General features: G+C 47.8%; 1 protein-coding gene across 3 annotated transcripts in view; it reads right to left on the minus strand.

Moving 5' to 3' along the window:
• Window positions 1-24,529, minus strand: part of RAI2 (retinoic acid induced 2) — a 46,391-nt gene extending 21,862 nt beyond the window's left edge. Inside the window, exon 1 of one of the 3 annotated variants that reach the window (XM_049834884.1) lies at window positions 24,369-24,529. The gene's annotated coding sequence lies outside the window, so the exon portion shown is untranslated. Of the gene's footprint in view, window positions 1-8,209; window positions 8,337-23,770; window positions 23,873-24,368 lie in introns of those variants that run through there. The other 2 variants (XM_049834886.1, XM_049834885.1) reach the window with 2 other exon arrangements.
• Between the last annotated feature and the right edge of the window lie 1,843 nt (window positions 24,530-26,372).

The following is a 26,372-nucleotide window of genomic DNA, read 5'->3' on the forward strand; positions in this document are numbered from 1 at the left end:
ACAAAAGGTACGACTGCTGTAGAAAAGACAGAGAGAGGAAGAGGGGAGCGCAGGAGAAAAACCTAGAGCTGCTGACACAAGCAATAAGATGAACGAAGCGGCAGAGAACACCTGAAGGGAGTTAGTTAGGGAAGATACAGAAAACAGTGACAAATAAAGAGCTGCTGTGCAGTGTCCTTAGCTTGCAAAAATAAGACTCATTGAGGGATGGATGTCTACTGTCTTTCTAAAATAGTTGCTAAAGATGGATGAAAAATTCCTCTGACCACAACTGAGGAAGTGCTCTATTTCCATAACTTTGAAAGCTGGAGAAGAATTGGGGTGTCTTGATCATACCGCAGAAAGCCAGGTCGTGCAAACAGGTGTCCTTGGGCAGACCCATGCTCTCTTTTACAGACCTCCATGGGGTCCCCACAGCCTGGGCGTGAAGGTCTGCTCTGGACTGAAGGCCCAAAGGAAGTGATTGGCCAGCAGTAGAGTCCCAGGACACCTCCACAGTATGATCCGCAAAACCATTCTCAGCTAAAATCGCAGGAGCTGAGTTTGCGCAGAGTGAAAAGATATTGAGGACAATGTTTAAGGCTCTCGAAGAAAAATACTCTACTTTCTGTCTGCAGTCACTCCCACATACAAATCCCCTCACACTTTGTCTTCTAGAAGGAAAGAATATTACACTGAAGCCATTCTTAAGCAATAACGTATCTTGAGATGACTGAAAACCAACTTTAAATGCATGTTGTCATTTACTAAGCCATTAGGAAATTTCTTATCATTGCCTTGAAGCCACAAATTCTTGTGGCCTGCTTAGACCCACTTTGCGCTTCAAATTCTTAAATCAGCACAATAGCAAAGACATTAGAAAATGTGTGTTATGCTGCAGCTGGTAAACACCAAGGAGAACGTCCTGAGCTTTACAACAAAAGGTTACCGTGATTTAACAGACAGCCTCCCATCTAAGAAATAAAGTAACTAAAGTAAATAAAATGGAGTCTGAAAACCAAACAAAATATATTCTCAGGCCAAAATGTAAAAGAACCTGAAAGAGCCAAAGAAGAGTCAATACAGATTTTCAATTTTATTACCTTGATTTAATAAAATTCTCTTGATAGTGTTGCTTGCTCAGTACAACCATAGAAATTGTAATGGCAAATACTGTACTGTGATTTATGGACTGAAAGGTTGTCTCATTTAATTATGCTGGTAAATATAACATTGCAGACACCTTCTCTTGGAAAGCTATTTCTAAATTGCTACATCAATATTCAGATAATCAAAATTGATATTTACCTTCTACAAGAACAGCATGTGTGTGTATGTCCACACATGTGCATGCATGCATGTGCGCGTGCACACACACTTATATTCTTAATATTTCTCCATCTTTTGGATCGCAGGAATACATGCTACAGGAACTGCTGCTTTATTCCAAAACAAGACCTATGCAGTTGCAGGGTACCCAGCCCTTCACATAGGACATTTCTGCTAATTGTGCCCTCTTCTCTCGCTAAAATAAATCCAAGCAGAAGTACCCAGCAGAGGTTCAGTTCAACCATTTGTTACTCTAGACCTACGAAGGTGTAACTTCACCTTCAGTTTAGAATGACATCACTGACGGATAAATCGCTGAAGCCCTAAAACCTGCAGTCCAACACTTACGTTAACGCTGTATTTTTCAGTCGGAGTAGAGCACGGGAAATAATTTTTTAACTAAACCTTGCTTTTCTCTCATGGTTTTGCAACAGAAGTATAAAGCAGCGTGTTAAGGCAGATTTCAGGTACCAGAGCCCACGTGCCACTCACTACCTACGGCATCCACGGGGCAGGAGGCTGACAGGGAAGCGAGGGATGCGAGACGGCACCAGCGAAGGAGAGAGAGGCAACGTGGCCAGAGAGGAACAAGGATGTCCCCCCTGCAAGGTGGAGCCCGCTGTCCCTGCCCACCCTCCCTTGCACACCCTGTGCCATGCATCCCTCCTGGCCATCCCCAAAAGTCCTGCCCTGGTCACTCTTCCCTTCTTCCCCATCGCACCGGTGTTAGACTGCCGGATGGCCACTTCGGGGGCCGAGGGAGTCGAGGTCCCACAGCAGGCACTTCACACGCTCTGCAGTGCCGGGGGAGCTGAGAGCGACAGGGACAGCGTCCTGGCACGCAGACCCCCGAATGCCGCAGCCTGGGCGGCCGACAGCACTCCTCCATGGCACAGACCCAGCCTCGGGCTGGCCCGCGAGCCCTGCCTCTGCAGCACGTCCTCCACGGCCAGCTCGCACGACCGTGTCCCCCGGCCCACAGGGCAGCAAGCCTCCGGGGGAACGCCTGAACAGGGTTGGAAGACGATTATGGGGACAGCAACAGAAGCTCCAAGGATACGTGCCCATCCTCTGCGGCAGGCGGAAGGACGAGGACGCGTCTAGCCATGATAAATCAACCAGGCCACATCCCCATTTCTGCGTGCCGCCGCAGGAGCCCACGGGGAGATCCTTTGCCTTGTCCCCCTCGATCACTGTCACCAGGAACAACCACCGGCTCTTATCAGCAGAGACGTCTCTGGGAAGGAGTGACTTCAGGACACAGTGTCCTTCCCTGGTCCCTTGAACCCCCAAGACAATTTACAACGCTGTCACTCATACACACTCCCTCCTCATCTGCACAGTTCTTGCCTCCAAATCTAACGTTTTGTTTTCTAAATAAATGTCCTTTAGAGCTCTTACAAGACCTTGATGATAAGCCATTTTATTGATATTCCATTTCACTTTTCAAAATATTTGCAGATTATAGGATAAATAGCGTTTGCTTTTATCCCTTCTTTGGGAGATAACAGTTCAGTAACTCACGTTATCCAAATGAGAATTTATTGGTTAGCACTGGGGAAAGCAGATCCTTTCCAAAATTAACCTTTGACCCAGTTAGTCTTTCATAAACAAGCAATGATTTAAAAAATCCTCAGCACCTAAGAGATGTTTGCAGTCGCAGCATCGACTTGCATGACTGTTGGAAGGTGTAAGGATAACAAAGCTACATCATCCATATTTCACAGCATCAAGATCGGGGATGAAAAACTACGGAAAACTTCCCTAATGAAATGTCAAAGCCAACTAGCTTCACTACAGCTAATCTGCAAATCTTGATGACAGTGCAGATTACCGAGCCTGCTAAACTGGCAAGCGCCCAAGGAAGCTCATCTCCCAGGGATTACACCTCCATTTAGGCTTGCCTTCCTCCAAATTATTTGGAAGAGTCCTGGAGGAAACAAGTTTCAGCTTATCCATTTCCTTCTCGAGGCTTTCAGTACACTACCCAGTCTTAAAGCATCAGGCAACAACAGTGTGCGCGCACGCATACACACACGCATAACCAGAGCCCCAAATATTGACGTTATTGTGCAATAGGCCAATCACCTGCAGATACCAGGCAGAAAGCTGCTGACAGGTGCTGCAGTATAAACCTCCTAAGAACCTTCAGGTTTGGTGAAGAAATCCCCTGTTCTCCGCCTGGATCCGAAAAACGCCCGAAATGAGTGATTATTTTTTTCTCACACTGCTATCTATGGAAGATCCTTTTTATAAGTCTCTGTTATGCAGCTCCTGAATGTCAGGCCCAGCAAATCAAAACACTTTATTGTAATTTCATATTGTTTACTTTTGCAAGGCAGGATCTTGGCAGAGATGAGCGTTTCCTCCAGGGACGAGGAGGATGGGGCTGGAAGGGGGGGAGGACGGAGGGATGGAAGGAAGCATTTTAATGCAGACTTCCTCATTGTCTGCTTTAATAAGGACCCTGGCTGAAATACAAAGGAAGAGGTAACTAAAAAGACCTTCGCTACAAATTCAGAGACGCCAGAGAACGGGTGTGAGGACGCACCAGGGCCAGCCTACGCAGGCAGCAACAACAGATAAGGGATGCAGCAGGAAAGAGCCCGCGGCCCTTGCCCCCACCACCCGGCCCACCCAGCAGGGCCGGGGGGGATCTGGGGCTCCTCTCCGGGTGGGCGCAGACCCAAGGGCCACGGCCGAGAAGGGGCAGGGAAGGGCAGCCTCCCCCACTGCTGCTCCCACCCCGCTCCCCCGTGTCCCTGCAGAGCCAGCCTGTCCCCCCATCTGGGGACATTCCTGGCTCCTTCCCCAGACCCTCCTCCTCCCTCCCCAGCCCCAGACCGCGGGCAGGTTGCCCTCCGAGGAAGACGGCACCGCCAGCGCATTTCTTTCCCCATCAGGGCTCTCCCGGGAAGGAGAAGAGGAGGAGGCTCCTCGCATCCTGCCGGCCAGGGACACTGGAAAGCACCAGTGACCCCACCGCAGGCGTCTGTTTTCCACTGCACATTTCCACGGAGATTTGACTCACAATGTTCAAATGTTTGGGTGAGCAATATTTAAGCTGATGAGAGCATTCAAGAGCTCTGCGTTGGGGGAATCGGGCATTTGTAGCACACGACATTCACGCCCCTTGCACAGACATGGGTTCACTCTGAGCCTGCTGCTGAAGCCACGGTCCTCCGAGGAGCCCGCAGGAGATGGACGATGCCAGGACAGCAGGCCAAAAGGGATTCCATTGCTTTCATTTTGTCCCCAACTGTCCATATCAGAGACCCAGACCTTCTCACCTTCTTTAATCCCAGCTTCCTTGGGCTGCTGCACGCAAGACAAAGTCCCGGGGCCAGACATGTGGAAGGAGCATGATGCCTTGAAGCCGCGACCTGCCCCATCTCTGGGACTACCTGCGGTCGCAGGCAGACGGGCAGAGGCACGTGAGACCCCCCCACTCCCACACACAGCCTGGCAAACCGTGGCAGAGCCCAGCTGCTGGCTCTCCGCTGGGCACAACAAATCTCCCTGTCCTTCGGCATCATCTCCCTCTCCTCCTCCAGCTTTGTTTGGGTAGAGAAAGTGGTTCACAGAGACCTTTGCACAAACCCACCCCAACGACAACGGCCTTGCTATGTAAAATGATTCACTGGTGTTTAAAAATCCCACAAACAGGAGCCCTCGCCGACTTTATGACCGACTTCCTACAAAGGCACCGAGGCCGGCAATCGCTAATGCTCCGTCTGGCATCGACTCCCCGCGAATATCTCTCAGCAATAACAACTGATAGCAGAGCTCGGAGCCTACACATCATCCTCCTGTTTGTACATAAATTCCCTTTAAAAGGATTTCGGCATCCTCACGCTGCTTCTTCCCAAGCGTTCAGGCTCTTAAAGCCAAGTCAGCCAGACAGAATGGTGCCACGCAACTACAAACAACACAGGACAATTTTTTATTACAATACATGGCACTATTCTTTCTAAAAGCACTGACAGTAATATGTTGTGTGTAAAAATACACGTTCATCATAAAGAGGTTAGATACTAATTCCTGCAGCTTAATTTTTTCTTAAGGGCACCAGCCCATTTTTCAATTAAGGCAGGATAATGTTATTAATCATAAAAAATTGCTGATGTGTAAAATTGTTTCCTTTCTAGCTAGCATTGGCTGAGAAACATCGGACACGCTGCCTCCGAATTAGTCTAACTTAGTGGCAGTATGGAAGCTGTATCATCCTTTTTGGTGAGGATTCACCTTGCTCCCAGCCTCAGCCGTGGGGAAAGGCACATCCCTCTGGGGAGCGCACGGACCCACAGGTCCGCTGCACTGGGTCCAGACTGGCAGTGGGGAGCCTACGGATATAGATTCCCAGGGAAGAGCAAGCACCGTCTGCTGTGGGGCAAAATGGCTGGCATCACAGGGCCGCCCCGTGTCAGGAACATGTTTTAATGGCCTCTGTTGCCTGAGCATTTCCGGGGCACCATGTTTCAGCACCCCCTGAAAAGAGAGATGGGGTTTCTGTCCCCTTCCTCAATTTTTAGTGCTAAATTTGGCACTATGGGACTCTCTGGTGAGGTTGTCAGTCCTATCTCTTTAATGTTCCCCCTCCCCGTTTCTCTCCTGCTGAATGGGTTTGCCTAACTCCTGCCAAAATAAGTGGGCACCTTGCCTTCAGACTGGGCCACCAAAAGTGGCATAAAGGAAAGAGAAGAATTAAAAAAACAACCCAAACCCCATAAAATAGTAAGTTAGGAATAACAAAACCTCTCCTTGCCCTATAGTAAGCAAGAGGGACACCTGGACTGTGGCTTGGCAGGACCCGAGAAGATGCTGCAGAGGTGTGGGCATGTAAGCATCCTCCAGAAGGACAGCAGCTCCCTGCCACAGTGCTCCCTGGTACCTGGCTCCACACCCTGCCCAAAGCGGGGACCTCTCGGATCACTCCCGGTGCGAGTGCCCAGCTCCACCCCAGGCTAGACGCGTGAATGCTTCAGGCAGACAGGAGGGGACCGGCGTGTGCCCTGGTCCTGCTCCTGTAGGCAGCCGGCCGTGCCCTCCAGGAGCCCTCCATGGGACACAGGCAGAAGCACCCAAGTGAGGAGCAGGGCTGCCCAAGGCCCCTCTGCACCGGGGTCCAGAGACGACCCTTCAGCACATTTGCTGGGGATGACGGCGCTGGAGGGAGGCAGCCTGGGTCCTGGCTCCGCAAGTGCCTGACGTGTACTTCAGTGGCACAGATCCAGACAGAACGCCTTGTCTCTGCCATGTGTGCAACCCTCTTCCCATCTATGGGCACTTTCCCTCCCACACATCACTAAGTCATATATCCCCCGACTTCTGTTGAGATTTTGCACTCCCCCACTTACAGGACCTCCCAGGAGCAGCTCATGGCAGTTATCTCCTTTGCAGCTCAACCCTTGCCCATCGCCTGGAAAACTTTCAGCATCACTCCCAACCTGTGTGCCCCCACCGTTCATCTCCTTCCTCCCTGGTCTTGTTTCTCCCCTGCGCTGGAAAATGCATCCTCTGTATTTTTTTTCCCCATAGTGACCAACCTCCTCCCAGCTGCAGAATTCCCCTCCTGTTTTTCCCCCACACAATCAACTCCTCAACACTATTCCCAGTTACCTGTAGCCTTGGGCCATTAGTTTTCTGACATCACCAAATACTTTCTTACCTGAAGCTGGTATTATTTATATACACATATATACAAAAGGCCATCTTCCACCATCTTATTAACTGCTGACCAAGAATAAACCATGTAAAGAGAAAAGGCCAGATGTTGGGACCACCTTGGGGGATGCGCCACCCCATGGTTGTTGCCTCTTGGCAAATACTACCAAGGGGAGCACTTTCACTCTGAAGTCTGCAGAGGCAAATCAAATAAATAGAAATTGTGAGTTTCAGCCAAAAAAATCATTTCTGACAAGAGTTACTCCTATCCATATGACTAGTCTCATTAAGATCAATGAGAACTGGAAAAAGCTGCAGGACAGAGTCTGCACGTGTCTCCTGGCTAAGATGTTCAGCCGTATTTTTCCTTGTGAAAAGGAAAACTAACCCTGTATCACCAAAGCAATAAATGTAGTGGGATTACTGGTCAGCAACTCACTGGATAACACTTCCAACAGTGCTATATTTAGTAACTACTCATTGACAGTAATTGTCACAAACAACTGAATTACCACAGAGAGATTTTTGTATTATCTACACCCATATATATATATAAAAATATCACTTTGTACAAATCCAAAGTATGTGAGGTTAAAGCTAATGGGCTAGCTTTGTTGAGCATCTCAAAAATCAAATTAACTGCAATCAAATTCATGGTACAACTCAGGGTTCATTTCATTACTATCAGAAAATTCAATCTCTGAAATCTTACAATATTAAGCTAAAGCAATGATCTTTCTGTTAAAGTTCTTTCTTTTTTCATTTTAAGGTGAGAAAAAGCTGGTGGGCCTGGGGAAGGTGGGGGCAGGGATTCCCGATGGATACTACTGAAAGCTTGGCAAACATTCAATCAATTACTCTTATATAAGGGAAAGAAAAAAAAAAAAAGCATCCTTTCAAACATACTAAAATACATTTTGCAGTATAAATTCTACCCCTTGCATCTATTTCTACATCATGCCTTTTCTTGCAAAAATTAAGTATATACACACATGCACGAATATATGCATATACATATTTAAATTCAAAATACAAATCCATTAGAGAGCTACTTAAAACTGCTCATTGCTGCAATAACTAATCATCTTATCTCTATGCCATAATGTAGGTGGGAGAGTCAGAAGTTCATTGCATTAAATGCAGGCATTTTCCTTGTTTTAATGAAGCAGCCTTTTTGGTTTATTTTACAGTAAGCCCTCTTTAACCTTACTGCAAGACCTAGTTGTAGAATACTCACTGCAATTTCAGCCTCCTTTTTTATCCCTCCTCTTCAAGGTTCCCAGCCAGGTTTCTCTGCAGGAGTCAAGTGTGGTTTTAATAAGGCAGATGAGGCAGGGCTTCTCAACTGCTTTTGATAGAGGTGAGGTGGTCAGCTCTTTATTGACTTTCTGCAGTACTGCAGCTACGGACCGTACAGACAATCTTGCTTTATGAGCATGCACCAGGCAGGAAATGGGCCTGGAAATTTCCAGCCGGCAGTGTTTGATGCACTGTTTGAAAAGCTGCACAATGTGCATATAAAGGAAATGAAGGAGAGCCTTTTTTGTTGTTGTTGCTGTTGCTAACCCATCACGCTGCAGTCGCTACACATACCTAGAAATGCCTGCTCAGGAGCCATTTTAAGAATTAGTATGTCTCAGCAAAAGGAAGAAAAACAACGTTGGTTATTTTGTGCACGTGAGAGAGTGCTGCATATCAAAGATCCTTTTATAAATGCTTGGAAAAATCACATGGGAGGTAACCAGCCGCTAAACGATTTTACTGTCCCTTTCTTATGTCAGCAGCCACAGCACATATACACTGTATACAGTGCACAGCTGCACCGATAGACACACATCCTCACAAGGGCACGTGGAAAAAAGGAAGCAATCACAGGCTGGTATCATGTACTATTAAGGTTTTATTGATACCAGCACAGAGCAATTGCATCGCTAATTAATGGATGCTCACAAGCTACACACATCCTTCCAATCAAGTGGCAATAAAACCAGGTAGCCTTCTTCACCCTCACATATATTACTTCAGCTATTTACCCTCCTCCCTGTTTTTTGGACTTCCACACACACCCCCTCCCCTCGCCACCCCACACCTACACTAGCAAGGTATATTCCTCTGCTCCGGATCAGGGAGATGCACACTCATGTCCCTGCTCACCAGCTTCCCACGTGAGGCAGAGTGACGAGCTGCTCTGAGTTGGGTTTGTAATGGCAGACAGGGTCCAAGCTACACAGACCGGAGGTTTGGAGTGTCCTGTCCCACCCATCAGTGTCCCTCCCCTCCCTCCCCCCCCCCCCCCATGAGATGTCTCTGCATATGCAGACACAAAAATAACTATTAAAATCAGGCTTGACATCTCCGCGCCTCTTTTACTCCCTGCCCAAGGGAGATAAAATCCTCCTGCCCCAGGGGAGCACAGTGACGGTGCGTGGATCAAAGACGGCAAGAAGGGTCAGAGACTTTGGTGATGGCAGCCCTACAAAAGCTAGAACAGGCTTTTAGTCCCTATGAAAATACCACACACGCGTACCCACGCCCGGGTGGTGTGCATGCAAACTCCAGCTCGCACCCAGCTGCAGCAGCATCAGCTGCAGAGCCACTCTTGTCAAGGACCGGCTGAGGAAGCCAGGTCCCACCTCCTGCTGAAGGACTGCACCCAAGGATCCAGAGCTGCGTGGTATTTATCATGATTTCCCATCTTTCTGCTAATTGCAAAGCTCTTGGGGACTCTGAAAATAAAGCTATACACACACACCCCGGTTAAAAAAAATCTTACAGCTACAGTGTTACTATCACAGCATATGCCCTTACTGCATGTACGATTTAACTACATGCTTAAATTCTGCCGACTTCAGTGGGACGTAAGGATTTGCTTAACTTTCATTATGGGCTTAAGTGTCTTTTCTCAATAGATAAGCTTTCCCGCACAAGAACTTTAATGTATACTAGCCATTTGTTTTATCGTTACCTGGATAATATGTCTTGCCTTTCCAAGTACAACACCGGGCTACTTCCACTGTAGGGTATTACTTGTTACACATAAATGGAAGAGCAGGTAGAAATTGGGGCATGCTGGATTTTTAGTTAGCCACGTGAAAAACATGGACAATGATGGGCAGATCATACTGCTGCACACTGCAATGCTATCTGAGTGCTCCCAAATTCTTGCCTGCTAGATAAGCATCAGTGGACAGCTATGCAACAGACCTTAAAAGAAGGTGAGGATAGGACAATAACCCATAGCACAGAACATTTCCATACCATGTTCTGCATTTTATATTTAAAATGCAGCTACAGGGAACAGGCGTCCTGTGAAATAACAGATGTTAGACTCTCACCACACATACACTGCTTTAATTCAGATGACCTTGCTGAATTAGGAAGCCAAATACAAGATAAACGTCCACCTTCTCTCCTGAACGCCTGTCTTGAGCAGACCTGGTTTTGCTGGTGTCTGGCTGATCTGTGTTTCCTCCCAGTTCCCCATCTGCAGTTCCCTAAAGCGCGTTCTACAGCAGTTTGGCTTGCTTTTCCAAATCAGATGCTGCTTACATCATGAAGCTCATGAATTTTCTTTGCTGATAGGAATTAGCGACTGCTTCACTTTAACCCTCTAACTTGGCAGAAGCTGGAGACTGGCCTGGACCTGCTGCCAGTTTGTGCTCTGGGTCTACTCCCAGTAAGCAATAGATGCTCAGGGCTTCTGGAGAATCATATGCAATACATTGATTTCATCAAAATTACATGCAAGTTCCACTCTTTAAAGCAGAATTTAAACAGTCAAATGATTAATGATTTCTTCAATTCTTAAGATCTTTCTCCCGCATGTGTTTAAAATACTCTAAGGGAAGAAACAGACTGGCATTGTCTTTCAGTCTTTTGCTGGTGGCAAAGCAGATTATCCCTATCATATTCTGCAGGGGTGCTGTCAAATGCTGTTCCAGGCTATGGGCCAAAACCTACCCCCAGTCCATGTGCTCCTTTCCCACTGGCATCAATGATATCTCCACCATGGACTGACAGTAGTAAATGGGCAGAGATGTGCTGGCTGCTCAAATAGCACGATCTATGTGCTGAATAATTCATTTTAAACTGTTGCACAGATGTCAAAATGTTATTGCTGACTTCTAGCCAGCAGAACGGGCGTTTCTTCTCCTGATACGAGTGTGTCAATGCCTGTAACGCCAGAGAAGATCTGGGGGATGTCTCAGCAAGACAGCAAAGCCCATACATGGCATGCTTGTGAACATACAATAAAAATGCTCATTGTAGGCCACCTTTCACTCTCCTTATTAGGATTCTCCTGTGAACGCACTCACCCATTGCCTCCAAAAAATTCCAGAAAAGCAGCTTAAAACATGCCGCAGTTACATAGGTTTGAGCACATGGTCTCCAACAATCACTTCAGCCCTTTGGATGTTCTGTAAGGTCCCACAGAAAGCCTCTAAGTACAACCAACTTCAGAGTCACAGCCAAGTTTGGATAACAAAATAAACACAAACAAACGAAAAAGCCCCTGCCTCTGTAAATGAGAGTAAGTACATCTATTCTATGGAGCTTGTCAGCCTCGCCATGGCAAGAGCCCCACAGCAGAAGTCAGAGATCTCCCTCCCCTCCAAAAGCAAGGAAGAGAAAAGGAGTTTTCCCGTGTTTCCCCTTTCACTATACCTGGAGCAGCCAAGCTGTTCGGCTGAGCTTAGCACCAAGATTGTCCAGGAGCTGGCTGACCCAGCCAGCCGGACTCCAGCTGCTGATGGCCAGCAGCCACCTCCAGGAGCAAGGTGGGACTCCCGTGTGCCCATGGGCTTGGGGTGGCATCACTGGGGGTGGATGAGGGTGACAGGAGAGAGGGAAGGAAAATGGGAAAGATGCAAGAAAGCCACAGGTGTTGAATTGAGATCAGAGATGGGGGATCTCCGACACAAACCAAAAGAGCAAACGCACCCTGTGCCAGCCCAAGCACATCTCTACTAGGAATGTGTCAGCTAAAAAGCGCAATTTTCCATGCTCGGAGATGGGCTTTTTCATGTCAGCTGATCTGTGTGGAAACAGACCTAGGCTTAATGAGGTCTAATTTGTTTTAAATCCATAGGTTTCTTTTTAATAATTAACAGTCCCCATCGCTCAGCAAAGCCATTCCTTACCCCTGACTACTTGCTATTAGGAATGAATTTACTGTGAAATACTGCTAAAAGGTGGAAAGCAAGTGACATAATTCAAGTTTTAATTAAAAAATATATATATCACACAAAGCCAGAGCCGTAGAAGGAATCGTAACTGAATAAGCAAAAAAACCCCCAACCCAACCCAATGCCTACTCTCTCCAGTTACCCACTTTATTCTTTTTATGCTATGTGAATTCTTGTAATTGGTTTCTCTTACTGGATGCCCTGTGCCCAGACTGTATGTAAGGTTTTCTCTCCGCGATTCCAGGAACTAGAGAACATGTCGGCATCATTACCGTGAACATCACACATGCTCACATTGCGAGGGTCCAGGAACTACAATTAACACATTAAGAAATAAGAACTGCCAAGGGAGCAACGAGAGATAAACAGCATGGAGCTGATGTAGCAAGAATTCTGCTTGGGAAAGGGCTGTCTCTTGGGTAACGGGCAAGGGAGAGAAATCGAAACGCTGTGCAGCACTACCCATTTAGCGAAGAAATCCCCCAAACCAGTTGAACAACTATTTATACATTAATTTCTTGAAATTTAATTTCACTAAAAGTATTGCTGGTTTTTAAACTAGATTTTTAAGGAATCCTGTTTACAAGGCTCCTGTTTACAAAGAAATAATATTCGTGTCCTGTTTGAAAGTTTAAATTTGATATGCTTTTTGCTATTGGAAAAATTGTCCTGAAGTGCTGTGGGTTTGTTGTTTTCTTGTTCTGTTTTTTTATAGAAGCCAAAAATATTTATTTCTTTTATACATATATTTTTATATACATATACAACAAATATTAAAAAATCCTAAAAAAATACTTTTTTTTCCCTGCTTAATATCTGTTTTGATGATTTCCTTTTTTTTGTTCTTTTTTTTTAAAAATGAAATTGAAAGAATTAATTCTTTTCAAAATTTTCCCAAGGATTTTTTTAATGAAAAAAATTCTTTAGATTCCAGAGTCTTTTATTTAAAGCTTCCAGTCTGAAAATGTTTTGTGTGAGTAGTCCTGCAGAAGCTGCATAATAAAAGCCTGCAAGAGCATGCCCACCATTTGGATATATATTTTCACCACTGCAATGAACAGAAATCATGGACCATGCTGTTCCTTCTGGATACCAGTACTGACTTTTGCTATTGCTTTCAGCTAGACCAGCTGAAGGCCTTAATACTTTATTTTTCGCTGAGATCAGAAGCCAAAGGAACACAATGGCACAGGCGACACTTATGGAATGTTTTGTCTCACATCTCTCCCACCTTAGGGCTGCACAGCCACAGAAAGCCCAACAAAAATCTTGCCATTATAACCCCTTTCCTCCATTCACTCAAATCCCTGTGAGGGAAAAGGGAGGAGGAAGAGGCACAGACACGAGGGCAGGATTAACAGCCCTGTTCAAACCCACCTTTTGGGGAGAGAAGGGCGAGCCCCTCTCCAGTTGGGGCGATGCCTGTTACCCACGTGGGGACTCGGGCGCAGGGTTTCTGTGATCCCCCATGCTGCCCCCAAGCATCGCTCATCAGTCAACTAAGACATTTCAGCAAATCACATGGCACTTTGTAAAAACATAATTGTTTTTATTTTCCAATTTTCCATGTTTTGTGCAGAGTGCTGCTGTGCTCAAGCGAAGTGAATAAAAGCATAAACAGTAAGCACCATCTGGAGAACATTCTTCCAGCACGCTGAGAAATAGCAGCCGCCTGTGCACTACCTGCTATAAATAAATGTCATTAAAAAATGTCCAAAAAATTGTTTGTTCCTATTTGATGGAACTGCAGCCAGATAAAACTTTCCTTAATCCTGTCTTTGGGTACCTGCCACCTTCACAACAACAACAAAAAAAGATGCAGATGTTTGTTTCTCATGACTTTATGTTAATATGGGTATCACTAACAGAGTATCAACCCTAAACGTTATTCTAATAACGGCAACAGAGGTTGCAACTTAAGAGTAACACGTGAACAAGACATTCCAAATGCAAATGGTTTTTAAACTCTTCCATGATCACAATATGGTGATATCCCTCAGCTGGCTAGCAAGACAACGGGTAAAATTATTCTTGCTCTAAACTGATAGTGTATCAGTTTGGAAGAAAAAAAAAAATTAAGTTGGTAATTTATTTTCAGTCTAGCACAAAGCCCCTCCGATCTCCCTCTCTGCTGACAAAATACAGACCAAGTTGGCTGTGGGGCTGTGTGATGAGGCTCTGTGAAGGGTCGGCATTTGCTGTGTTTGTTTAATCACTGCAATTAGAGCTATGCAAATAATGAAATTGTTTGCTATGGTGGACAGGCTGGGGGAGGGGGGGATTAAAAAGAAATGTTTGGGTTGAGCAATTTAAGAACTATCTTTCTTTTTTGGTAAAATGAAAAAATAAAACTGTTTTGTTTGTTCCACTCAGAGGGCAGCGAAGCCTTGAAAGAATCCACTCAGTTTGAAATGAAAAACACATCTTCACGCCGGAATGAAGCGTTTGAGCGTTTGACATTTTCCCTTCCTTTTTGTCAGACAAGCATTTCCAGCACCCAGAAAGGGATGCTTAGGAGGGCTTACTGCTTGTTGGGGGAAAGGATTTGGCCACCCCTGACCCAAACCTCCGACACACCTCAGGCCTTCACGCAGCGGCAGGGCTCAGCACCACGGATTCCTCCCTTGAGGACAGGCCACCGCCAGCCCTTCGCCTTTGGCAGACCCCCAGCTCTTCCCGCTCTCTCCCTCAGAGAAGTCCAGGGGGATCTTCCCGCTCTCCCCCTCAGCGCAGGGCTGGCGGGCTGCCTGCCAAAGGTACGGCGGCGGGAGCGGCAGCGGTGCCTCCTCTCCGTGACCGGTGGCCCCGTCACAGCTGACGCACCTAAGTTGCCTCACCGGTACTGGGCCAAAGCATCACCCCACTTACACCCACACCCTTTGGAACCGGCAGCTATGGAGGCTGGCATCTGGTTCTGGGAAGAGACAGTTCTCACCTCAGGGAAGTCAGTGAAAAGATTAAAAAGCTGACAAGAACAAAAGGACTAAATCTACAGCGATTAGGCTGCAGAAAAATGAGGGCTAGAGAAGCCTCAGAGGAAATGTGACCCCAGTACCCCGGGCACCACAAGACGCAGGCTCCTCTCAGAGGCCGGGCTGCCTTGATCCCTCAGAGAGAGGGTCTGCGCTGAAACGTCTTCCTCTTCCAGTGCTTCAGGGAACACTTCAGTCAGGTTTTGGGGGGAGGGAGGCACGTGCATGCCTCAAGGAGGAGGCTGAAACTACCCACAGACCTGGGAAACCGAGTACCCCGCACCGAGCACCCAGGTCTGGATGAAGCGATGGCCTTGAATCCTCCACAGCTGTAACAATTTACAATTGTCTGTTAAAAAAAAACCAACAATGACCTAAAGTCAGAGCAGCCCCTGGCATGGTGTGGCTCTCCCCCGGGCAGCACAGCCCCTGCAGCCCGCACGAGGTCAGGGTGTGCTTCATGGGGCAGCACAGGGCTGAGGGAGCCGGAGGCTGATGCCGGAGGCAGCCTGAATACTCACTGATGAGCCACCAGCAGGAAGAAGGATTTGAAGAAATTTTAGGGATTTTTTGTTTTGGTTTGGTTTTGTTTTTTGTTTGGTTTTTTTTAAACCTTGGATTAGTAAGTGTCATGAAGCGATGGGAGTGACTCTGCCTTGTGAAACAACATCCACGAAACCAGGCTGGGTCCCTTGACAGAGAGAGTGGCTGTGATTTCCAAGGCACAGGGTGCATCACCAGCCCAGCTCCACATCATCATTTCAGGGCAAGAGTGGAAATGATGGACATAAATCAGATTCGGTCCTTCCCTCGAGCTATGCTGCTTTCTCCAGACCCGAAGTTGTTGTACACTGGTATGTTCACAGAGCAGCTCTGCTAATGCCTTGCTTTCAGCTGGGACTGGCCACCGTTCCCACTGGAAGCAAAGACATCCTTCCCACTGTATTTTATTTTCTGTTTTCACAGGGACTTGGTGTGCCAGGAACTGCATGAATAGGGATGAGGGTACAGTCCCTTCCCCGAAGAAATCATCATCTCAAACCCACCAAGGGCAGGAAATGATAACGTGGTTATGGTTCCCATTGGCCATATTTTCCTAATATTTATATTTTAGCTACTTTTATTTACAGAGTCCACTCACCCTAGTTAAATGAGATACTTGGCAAAGGGATACTTAAGCTGTCTGGAAATGAAGACATTGGACTACTGGTTTTGTTAGGATGATGATTTGCCTAGATGAATAAGGTTTTCCCGGACCAGGTGTGCAGGGAAGGCAGGTGGTGGGAACGTGTCTGTCTGTCTGTGCACGCACACATGCATGCGTGCATGTGTGTACATACGGGGGTGGGGGGGGTGGTGTTCTTTGTTTTGGTTTTGCCTTCGGTCAAATTCAAACAATGTGCAGTAACAAGAAGTAAATGTCATTTTCCTCCCATCCATCTTAATTTGGCATCCATTTTAAAGCTTACCTTTGACCTTTTAAAATGTTAATACACTTAAGCAGATATAAAAAACACAAAGCTCCTGGAAAAATTAATCACAGCCATATCACGATGCTAGTCTAAAAATGTAACATCAGTTGTCTTCCTCTTTAATTTTAAGAAACATTTGTCCGATGCAGCCGCAGTTACTATGCTACAATTAGCTATTACTTCCTTTTCAAACAAATATCCACATTAAATGCTACAGCAAAACCCTATCAGCATAACCAGCACAAGCTACTATGAATTTGTTTTGCTGGGTAACAGCCTAGAACCACAGAAAAGGTCCTGAAAAGGACCTTGAGAAGTTGCCTAACCCATCCCTCTGCTCCAGGCAGGACCAGCTATATCTAAACCATTCCTGACAGGAAACCTTATTTAGGCTTCCTTAAAGCAGCAGCCTTAAATAGAACAGGAAAAAAATTGCACAAATAAAAATATATAATATAAATATGAAAAGAATTCATATATGTGCACTATGTATACAAATATGAAAATACAAAGAGACAACCCTGACCTAAATGATAACTCTCCCACCTCTGACCACTTCATACCCTTTAACCAAAGAGTTCAAAACAGGAAACTCTTAATAAAAACACCTCCTTCCTTTTTAAAAATAAAAGGCTGCTTGCTTGAGAACCTCAGCCCCTTGGAAATGCAGCAGCACCTCTTCTCAAGAAAAGCAGTTTCAGAAGCACCAGGTCCCAAAATATTTGGGCCTTTATGCTTCAAAGCAAAGAGCTCTTCAGTTCCACCAGAAAGCAAATAGAAAGCAAGAGTGTTGACTCACCTCTCCAGTAACCAAAGCAAATCTATCTGGAGCCTGTTCATGATCAAGGGCATCCATCTCGTTTGTTGACTTAACCGTTTCAGGTGGCAGGCTGTACCAGGTCCCTCTGGGATCGTCATTGCACAGCTCTGTGGTTCCACGCTATGAACATGGGGATCCATGGCACACAGCCATACACTGCTTTCACTTTCTCTTCTGTAGCATCTGACAGCATCCGGGGCTACCCCCATCAATTTAATAACCCCCTTTAGAAGACAGAAAGCTATGGCGACAGCCAAAATGTATCCTAAAAGACAAGTGATGGTTTCATGGCTAAACACAGCTGCTACCCAACCATTCAAAAAAATCACTTAAAGACCTAAATGGCAAACCCAAAGCAAAGGCACATGTATTCCATCAGTGAGTGGGGAAATATAACTCCTTGCAACTGCTTTCTTCTACCTACCAACATTACTTTGGTTACAGCATAACAGCAAGGCTCTTCCGTGCATTCCTTCTTCTAGGATACACTTGTGCAAGTACATGTGCATGCGTCTGCCTGTGTATATATGTATTTATTTATATCTACACACTACATGCTCTCTCTCATAGAAAGTATCCTGTGCCAAAGGGACCCTTTGCTGTCACACCAGAAGACCCTCCAGGGCTGCAGCCCCATGCTTCCACTGATCATCTGGGTGAAGCCCTCTGATCCACCCGCTCTCCCATGGGGCTTGTGGAGAACTCTCCCCCAAGGCCAGGCATCTCAGATAGCAGGTCCAACGGGCTTGGCACCTGCAACAACTGTCTCTGAGGACCCCAATGACAGCTGCCCAAGACAGTAACACAGACAAGATTTTTCCAAACAAGGAATGATCCTTCTCATTTTCTTCCCTGGAAAGTACACAACACTTGGGGGTTGGGGGGGGGGAGGAGTGCAAGAACATATATCTGTACATACATTCCTACTTCCCTCTGGCATCCCCTCAGCATCCCACAAGCTGGAGAGCAAGGCTCAGCCATGCGAGCAGTCCTCTTTCCCCACCTTTCTGTGGGGCAGACATCCTGGCCGAGAGCTGCCTCCTGATCTCCAGCCCCATCACCAAGGCTGGAGATGAGGGCATCTGTTATTCAGACAGTGATGCCTGACTGCTCAGTGAAGAAAATCCTGATTAAAAAACAATGTGTTGCCCTTCCTGTTTGCTTTGCAGTGGCCTTGTGTGGATCCAGCTCTACAGCAAGCGATCCAAAACCAACAACCAGAAAGATGCATATCATACACACACAAAAATACTTCACATTTCACTTAGTTTTCCACAGCTTCCACTCTCATTGACCTTCTGCATCATCTAGTTCAATGCTCCTCAGTATTTTTTCTTTAACCTAATTATTTTTATATATTTTATATATAGAGAGAGACCACTTAATTGCTATTTTTAAACCAAGGACCATTTTGTGCAGTACTGTCACATAAGCTTTCAAAGACAATCAAATTTTTTAAAAAAAACAAACACAATGAATACACATTTCTCACTTTGCCACTCCTGACCCCAAGTTTCAGGTTTTTTGCTTACATGCAACCAAATGCACATGTGTCATTGCCATACTGCTCACAACTGGTTTATTCACCATCTTCTGATATTCATGGACTATAAGTTAAGTAACACTCCTCCAGCTAATTAGTTTATTCAGGAAGCACAGATGACTAACTGATGAGCTACAAAAAGTCGCTATTGTCTGAGTCAGTCACCAAGTAACTAACTTGGCCATTCAACCAGGGAGAAGTTTTCTTCTCTGAAAGGTGACAAGTAGCTATGTAATGACTTCTATTATTTTTTCAATAAACTCAGAGAAAACAGGACATTGCAGCTAGAAAAACACAGAAAGAGAAATTAGCTGCTACTGTCATTAAGGATTCAGAGGCTGAAAAAGAACAGTTGGTGCAATGCAGCTGGAGAGGCTTTTCGGAGTAAAGTGATTATTCTCTGGCCCTTAATGAATTATTTTTTGCTGGAGTGCAAGACCTGCACTCCTCCAAATAACCTAGCTTTACCGCAAGGAGCACACTGTCTGCTGGGGCAGGCGAGAGCCATTGTCCTCTTGGGCCTCCTGGTAGCCACTGCACTTCTCCCACCTCTTTGTTTCCATGCCACAAGAAAAGCAGAGAAATAATTAAAAGGTTGAAGCACATAGAGGCACTGGAGGAGAGACTGCTCTTCAAAACTAGCCTGACCGACTGAATTTGGAGCTACGGCCTCGGGTGCTCAGGGGGGCACCTACCCTCAGCAGCCCCACTGAAGTTCAGTGAGGTGACGCAGCAAGCTTCCTTTGCCTCTCTTGCCTGTCAGAGCCCACCCCCAATCACTGGCTGAAAGATAACAAGATAATAAGACGTTTATGGACTTGGTCAGTCCTGGGGCTTGTTCTGAGAACTTGCGCCTGCCATGGGGGAGGTGGGGGGGGGGGGGGGCCAAATGCAAACCCAGCTTGCCCTTCAAGCCAACAGCAAGGGCAGTACTTCAAGGGGACTTATAAGAAAGATGGGGACAGACTTTTTAGTAGGGCCTGTTGCAACAGGACAAGGGGTAATGGTTTTAAACTAAAAGAGGGTAGATTCAGACTAGATACAAGGAGAAAATTTTTTACAATGAGGGTGGTGAAACACTGGCACAGGTTGCCCAGAGAGTTGCTTGATGCCCCATCCCTGGAAACATTCAAGGTCAGGTTGGATGGGACTCTAAGCAACCTGATCTAGCTGAAGATGTCCCTGCTCATGGCAGGGGGGTTCAACCAGATGACCTTTAAAGGTCCCTTCCAACCCAAACTATTCTATGATTCTATTAACTAGCAAAAATAGAAGGCTACTGGAAACTGGTCCAGCTCAGAGGGGTCCAGTCACTCACACCCAAAGCCAGCACTTGAATGGGGAGCGGCAGCTGCCGCAGGGGTTCCCCAGGACACCCTGCCACCAACGGGACTGGCGAAATCCTACAGACAGGCAAAATCCCACTGACAGGCAAAATCCCACAGATATGACCCCGTAAATTCACTCTACCCATGTTACAGCACTGCTCTGCACATTAAAGTACAGCATGGATAGACCTGTTTGGGGGGGGGGAGCGGGGAGGGAAAGCCAGAACTAACAAGCAACATTTAATCGCCCGGCAGAGCAGCTCCTCCACAGAGTGGCCTATTTACGGAGTTGCTCAGTGGTCCAGGAGGGATGGGCAATATTGCAAACCCAGGAATGGAAATACCCAAGGAGAACCAAGACAGGTTCATAATGATCCGCCGCAGCCTAGGACTGCTTGTACAGCCACCTCCTTTTTGAAATCTAGAGACACTGGGAGAATTTAGGCCTAGGACTTTGAACAAAAAATAAGGAAAACTTTTTCCTCCTGAAGACAGTCTATGAAACCCAAGCAGTGCTGAAAAGTGTTTTACTGTATTGTTATTCTGTAGATGTCATTTCTGGAGGCATGACCCAGTGCAGCCTCATCTCAAAACGAAGCCATTCATGGCTAGCACCACACACCGCCAACCAACTCCGTCCGCTCAAAATAAAATAAAATTTAAAAAAAAGGAAGTACCCCCATAAATCATTCATCCATCCCAGTTTCATAATGAGAATATTTGTCAGCTCCCATTTTGCTTCCCTTTCTCTGCCTGCCTGCTCTACAAAGCCACCATTTCAGCTGCCTGTGCATGCAGACCAGCGGGCACACTGTGCCGCAACAGCTCCTGCATCCCCATCCTCCTGCCTCCAGAGAGGATGGCCACCCTTCTCCCCCAAACCCTCACCCGCACCGCCAGAGATTTTTCAGGGGATATTTTTTTTTTTTAAATATATATATATTTTTATCAGTTGCTCTGGGGCACCCATCAGATGTACTCAGCTCCTGTAACAATCACGTGATTTATGTAGAAGTAATTGGGGTTAAACTATCTGCCACATCAAACTCTTCACATTTGGCCCCATCTTTAGGACCTAGAAACATCTGAAATAAATAAAGCCATGTGTCATTTCACAGGGTCTGGGCTTAATTAGGATCATTCTGGATTTTATGGGAGAAATCTTGTACTGCCAGCTTTATGTGGCTAGTCCACCACTTCCAAGGTTATCTGCTTTTTTTCCTTTAGTACCTACATCAAAATATTTCTATTTCCACACAGCTTTTCTTTCTCTTTCTTTTTTTTTTTTTAATCCTCCAACCAGCCGGATGACAACCACTCCTTATCTTTGGCTGTCTTCCATGCTAAAATAAGAATGCCGTTGTTACGCCGAGGGAGCTGCACCCTTCCACCTCCGTTCCCTCCCAATGTGCACACAGCTGGCTGCGCAGGAACGCCCGAGGTGCCATTTTCTGGCCATTTTTCTGCGATGTTTTTGCAATTTACCCTCTAGCTATGATCTGTATTACTAAATCACACCGGGCCTCTCTCATGCCATGGATTTTACAAACCTCAAGTGACAGACGGTCTCTGTCCTGAAGAGCTGGTGATACTCAGCCCATCTTCACTGCCACCGCTTCCCTGTCTTGACGTAGGCTAGCCAACACGAGGACAAGCACACAGCCAAACACCGCTCAAGCAATGCCGGGCAATTTGATTAGCAGCAGAGAATGACTGGATTAGAAGAGGGACAGGATTAGAGATTAATGAATAGCTGTGAGGCTGCTACGTCTGTATTATTGGCTCCAGCAGCAGCATTTGAATGTCGAACTGTATCCCCTCGGAGCAGCTAGGTACCACCTATCGCAGGCTTCAGGCTGCTATGCGCGAGGCAAGTGGGGAAGGTAAAGGGTTTGAGTTAGGGTCTGAACTGACAGCCTGGTATAGGCAAGCCCTTCGTGGGTCACAGGCCAAGATGAGGAGAGGGGAGGCATGGAAACATTAAATGATTTGCCCAAAGCTACACCGGCAATTTGCAGCAGAGGCAGAAACGGGAGCCAGATTTTCTAAAAAAATGAGTTCCTCATGCAGGAGATGAGCCAGCCGCCTTTGTTACATGCAAATGCATTTTTTCCCTGTAATTCACACCGCTGCAGGCTCTGCACAGCAAACGCCAGCTTCCCAAAGTTGTAGTGTGTTCAGCGCGACCTGCTCATCACACACGTCATGCCTGCTACATGACTAGCTCCATCCTCCAGCCTGCACTTGCAATGCAATCCACGCACGTTGCAAAAGCTTATCACTTGCATTTTTGGTAGGAAGCGATCAGGACCCTGCAAAACCCATCACTGGGGTGATTCCCAGTCTGACTCGGATAGCTCTGGTTACTGCAGTGCCTCCAGAATTTAATGTATACACGGAAACTCAGCATCACTCTCCAGTTAATTCGCACTGTTATCCCCTCTTCAAATTTGGCTTCCATCATCTCTCAAGGTAAAAGAGATTTCAGTGTCTCCACGAGAGTCCCACTAGAGCTTATCACAGAAATGCTACAAAATTCATCAGAGACGCCAAGAACAAAATAGTGAGGGTGCATTAACTGAACAGGCTTCTCTAGCAGAGCTGCGCAAGAAAACGTGCAGGCTATCAGCGGCCTCCTGGACTAGTTACTGTAGTTAACATCTGATTAACCAGGGCCACTCACAGAGTCATGAAAAGGAAGGAAAGGCTTTTCCAAATTTACATATTAAAAAAATGGAAGCGTGCTGATTTTCCATCCTGTACTAGTGTTATGCCTGAAACATGCCAATCAGTAGCATATTTGTGAGGAAATCTTTACTTTAAACGCTAAGCCAGTTTGCTAGTGATAGATTACATGAAAGGCTACTTGGAAAAAACATTTCCTCATCAAGTTTAAATGGAAAATACCTGAAGAATTAATGGGCAACCAGATACCCTTTCTTCTTTAACAATACATCCCCATTAGACTATACATACATTCTGAAGCCTGCATTTTAAGTGTTATTTTAAAAATTGCTCCTGATGAAGAACGGCGCGCGAGAAAAACGACATCAACAGCAGTGACTAAATCAAAGCCAAACCAACCTCGCAAAAAAGAGGGAAAGAACGAGAGAAGGCGATGGGCTGCCCTGCAACTCTGGCACAAGGGCGCTTGCACCCTGCAGCATCTCCGTCTCCCCGAGGGATGCAGAACTTCTGGAGCACGACACTCCGCCGAGGCACCCACCGCTCGCACGCCCGCAGCGCAGCCACGCCGGCGCAGAGGACCCACGCCCCGCGGCCGCCTCCCCCAGAAAAAGCCATGAAGGGGGACGCAGGTGACAGTTCACCCTGCTGGCAGCCTTCGCCGGGAAGCCGGGCGACAGCGGGAGGCATTTCTGCCCCGACTTCGGAAGGATAAACCCTCCTCCTCCTCACTTGGGACCGGCTGCGAGAGGGACCCCAAACCCCCCCACTACCGCCTCTCTCGGCACCCACCTTATGTCTTTACTCTCCTTCTTCCAGGGCGCGGACCCGGGTGCTTCAAGCCGCCGGGACCCGCCGCCTTTTCCTTCCCGTGGGGCAGGAGCCACAAGCCGGGGGGAGGAGGGGGGGGGGGGGGGGATGGCTCGCCGCGGCACGCGCCGCTCCTCCCCGCGCACCCACGGGCGTGATTTTGGAGAAGTTGCGCGGGCAGGAGGAGGAGGAGGAGGAGGAAGGGGCGGCTGGGGGGGGGGGGGGGGGTTGGCTCTGCCCCTGCGGTCACCGTCTCGCCCCGTCCCTCTCCCCGCCTCGGTCCTCCGCGTCCCCCCCCCCCCCTCCCCGCCACCGCCGCAGCCCCACTGCCGGGACAACCCGCACAAAGCCGCCGCCGGGGTCTCGCTGCGCCCGCTCGGCGCCACCAGAAACAATAGTCACGGGCCGAAGCGGGGACCGCGGAACCGCCGCCGCCCTCCCGCCGGTACCGCAGAGCCCGGCCGCGGCCGGCAAGGGCGGGGGGGGAAATTCCCGCAAAACGCCGCCGCCCCGGCCAACCTGTCACCGCTCCGCCCGCCCGCCCGCGGTTATCGGTGCGCAGCCGCTCCGCGGTACCTACCTCCGGTGGAAGGTGCGGCAGCCTCTAGCTGGGCTCCATGGGGGCCGCAGCCGCCGCCCGCCTCTGTCAACCCCGGCCGCCGCCGGGGACGCGCCGCCCTGCCCTGCCCGGTACCGCGTCCCGCTCCCCCCCGCGCCGGGCGGGGCGGGGGCGGGGCGAGCGGCGGGCGGGGCGGGGCTGCCCCACCCTGCGCCACGCCTACTGCCGCTCGCTCCGCCCTCCCGCCGGCGCGTCCCCGTCGCCCCCCCCCCCCCCGCCCCGCGCCCCCACGGAGCCTTCGGCGCGGGGGGGGGGGGGGCGGACGGGACGGGGACACGCGAGGGTTGCGTGGGGTAGGGCCCACTGAGAGTCCCGCGTGGCCGCCCCAGCCTTTGCGGGAACAAGCCCGACGCCCGGGAGGGTGCTGCAGCAGTCAGCGCCATGCTTCTTAATAAATCTCATGGATTTTCTGCTCCCCGCTTGCTTGAAGTTTTGCCCTTGTCTCCTCTGCCGCTATCTCAGACTGACCGCGTTTCTAGTTTCCTATTTTTATTCCCCCGCTTTCTCCTCTGTCGAAAAAAAAAATTTTTTTGGCCTGTCTTTTCCACCCTTGATCTCCCCTGTCCCCATTTTCCCCTAAGACTCTGGACATCCCAAGCCCCTTGACCGCGGACTCTGGGCTTTAAAATGGTTTTGTTGAGGGCAAAAGAGTTTTTCATAGGTTTCAAATCGCTATTAGTGTCACCAGCAGCTTATTGGAAGGTGCAGTGCATTAAACTAAATCCGTGGCTAGTATTACATAATATGCCCTCGAATGTACATAAAAGGTGATTGTAATTCCATCTGGATTTCTGTTGATATTAGCAAACCACTCGAGATTTCCTCTTGCGGTTTAATGGGCGTTTCAAAACCTTTGACTGGTGCTGGATCAAACAGATTATGATTTAAGAAAGGGTAAAGCACGTGCACTCATGACATTGTAGGAATTAGTGAAAGAAGAAAAAAAAATACTTAGTAGGTCATCTGCCTAATCCATCTTCCGAAAGAGAGTAGGAATGTCCCCCATAGGATAATTTATGGGCATTTGTCTAGTTTTCTTTCAAATGCTCCAAATATGTGGCTTCCTCATCGCCCATAGGAATTTAGGTCAAGCTGCCTGAGAGTGAATTTCGTAGCATCTTGGGATTTAACATCCACTACTGTTATTCCAAGGTTGGTTTTGTTTTGGTTTGGTTTTTTTCTCCCCAAACAGCACAACTGTGCATTTGCAGTTGGTCATTTCTTTCTTGCCCATCAGCACAGAAAGATTTTGGCCATCACTTCCCCCAGGTTGAGAGCCCAGGGACAAGAAGAGCTGGGAAAATGTCAGCTCCATGCTCTGTGTGGCCGAAAGAGTAAGTCAAATGTCAGGACTTGTTAGGACAGCAATGGAGAGGAAAACGGATTTTACGTTGGTCTGTAAATCCACGGTGCACCTGTGCCCTGAATACTGTGCAAAAAGGGCACGGTAGAGCTGGAATAGCTTTGAAGGAGGCTAGCAGTGATGATCCATGGTTTGAAATGGCTTTCCAGTTAGGTACATACAGCCTGGCAAGAGGCATCTGAGGGGAGATGTGACACAGGCTCCTCAACTCCCAAGTGGCACGGAGAGAGTGAGCAGGGACTGCTGACCCTGACTTCCAGCACAAGAAGCAGAGGCCATTAAATGGAGGTAGCAGGTGGCCACTTCACCTGACCGTATGGAGGTGATTCTTCATGCAAACACAACTGTGGAGCCCCTTGCCATCCGACAGCGGGCAGTTGATGTCATTTCAAGGGGAGAATGGATTAACTGGCAAAAGAGAAATCCACAGAGGGCAGCCAAATCACAGCCAGCTCAGAAAGATCCCTCCACCACAAATGGTTCGTGGCTGGGCTTGCTCTGTTCTTGCACTCTCCCCTAGGTGTCCATTGATAGCCATCATTTACCTGCCAGCAGTGAATACGCTTCTCAGATTTAATGTCACATCTGGGTTAATTTTGTGC

The sequence above is a fragment of the Accipiter gentilis genome, chromosome 32 (assembly GCF_929443795.1).
Source record: "Accipiter gentilis chromosome 32, bAccGen1.1, whole genome shotgun sequence".
In the NCBI taxonomy this organism is placed as follows: domain Eukaryota; kingdom Metazoa; phylum Chordata; class Aves; order Accipitriformes; family Accipitridae; genus Astur; species Astur gentilis.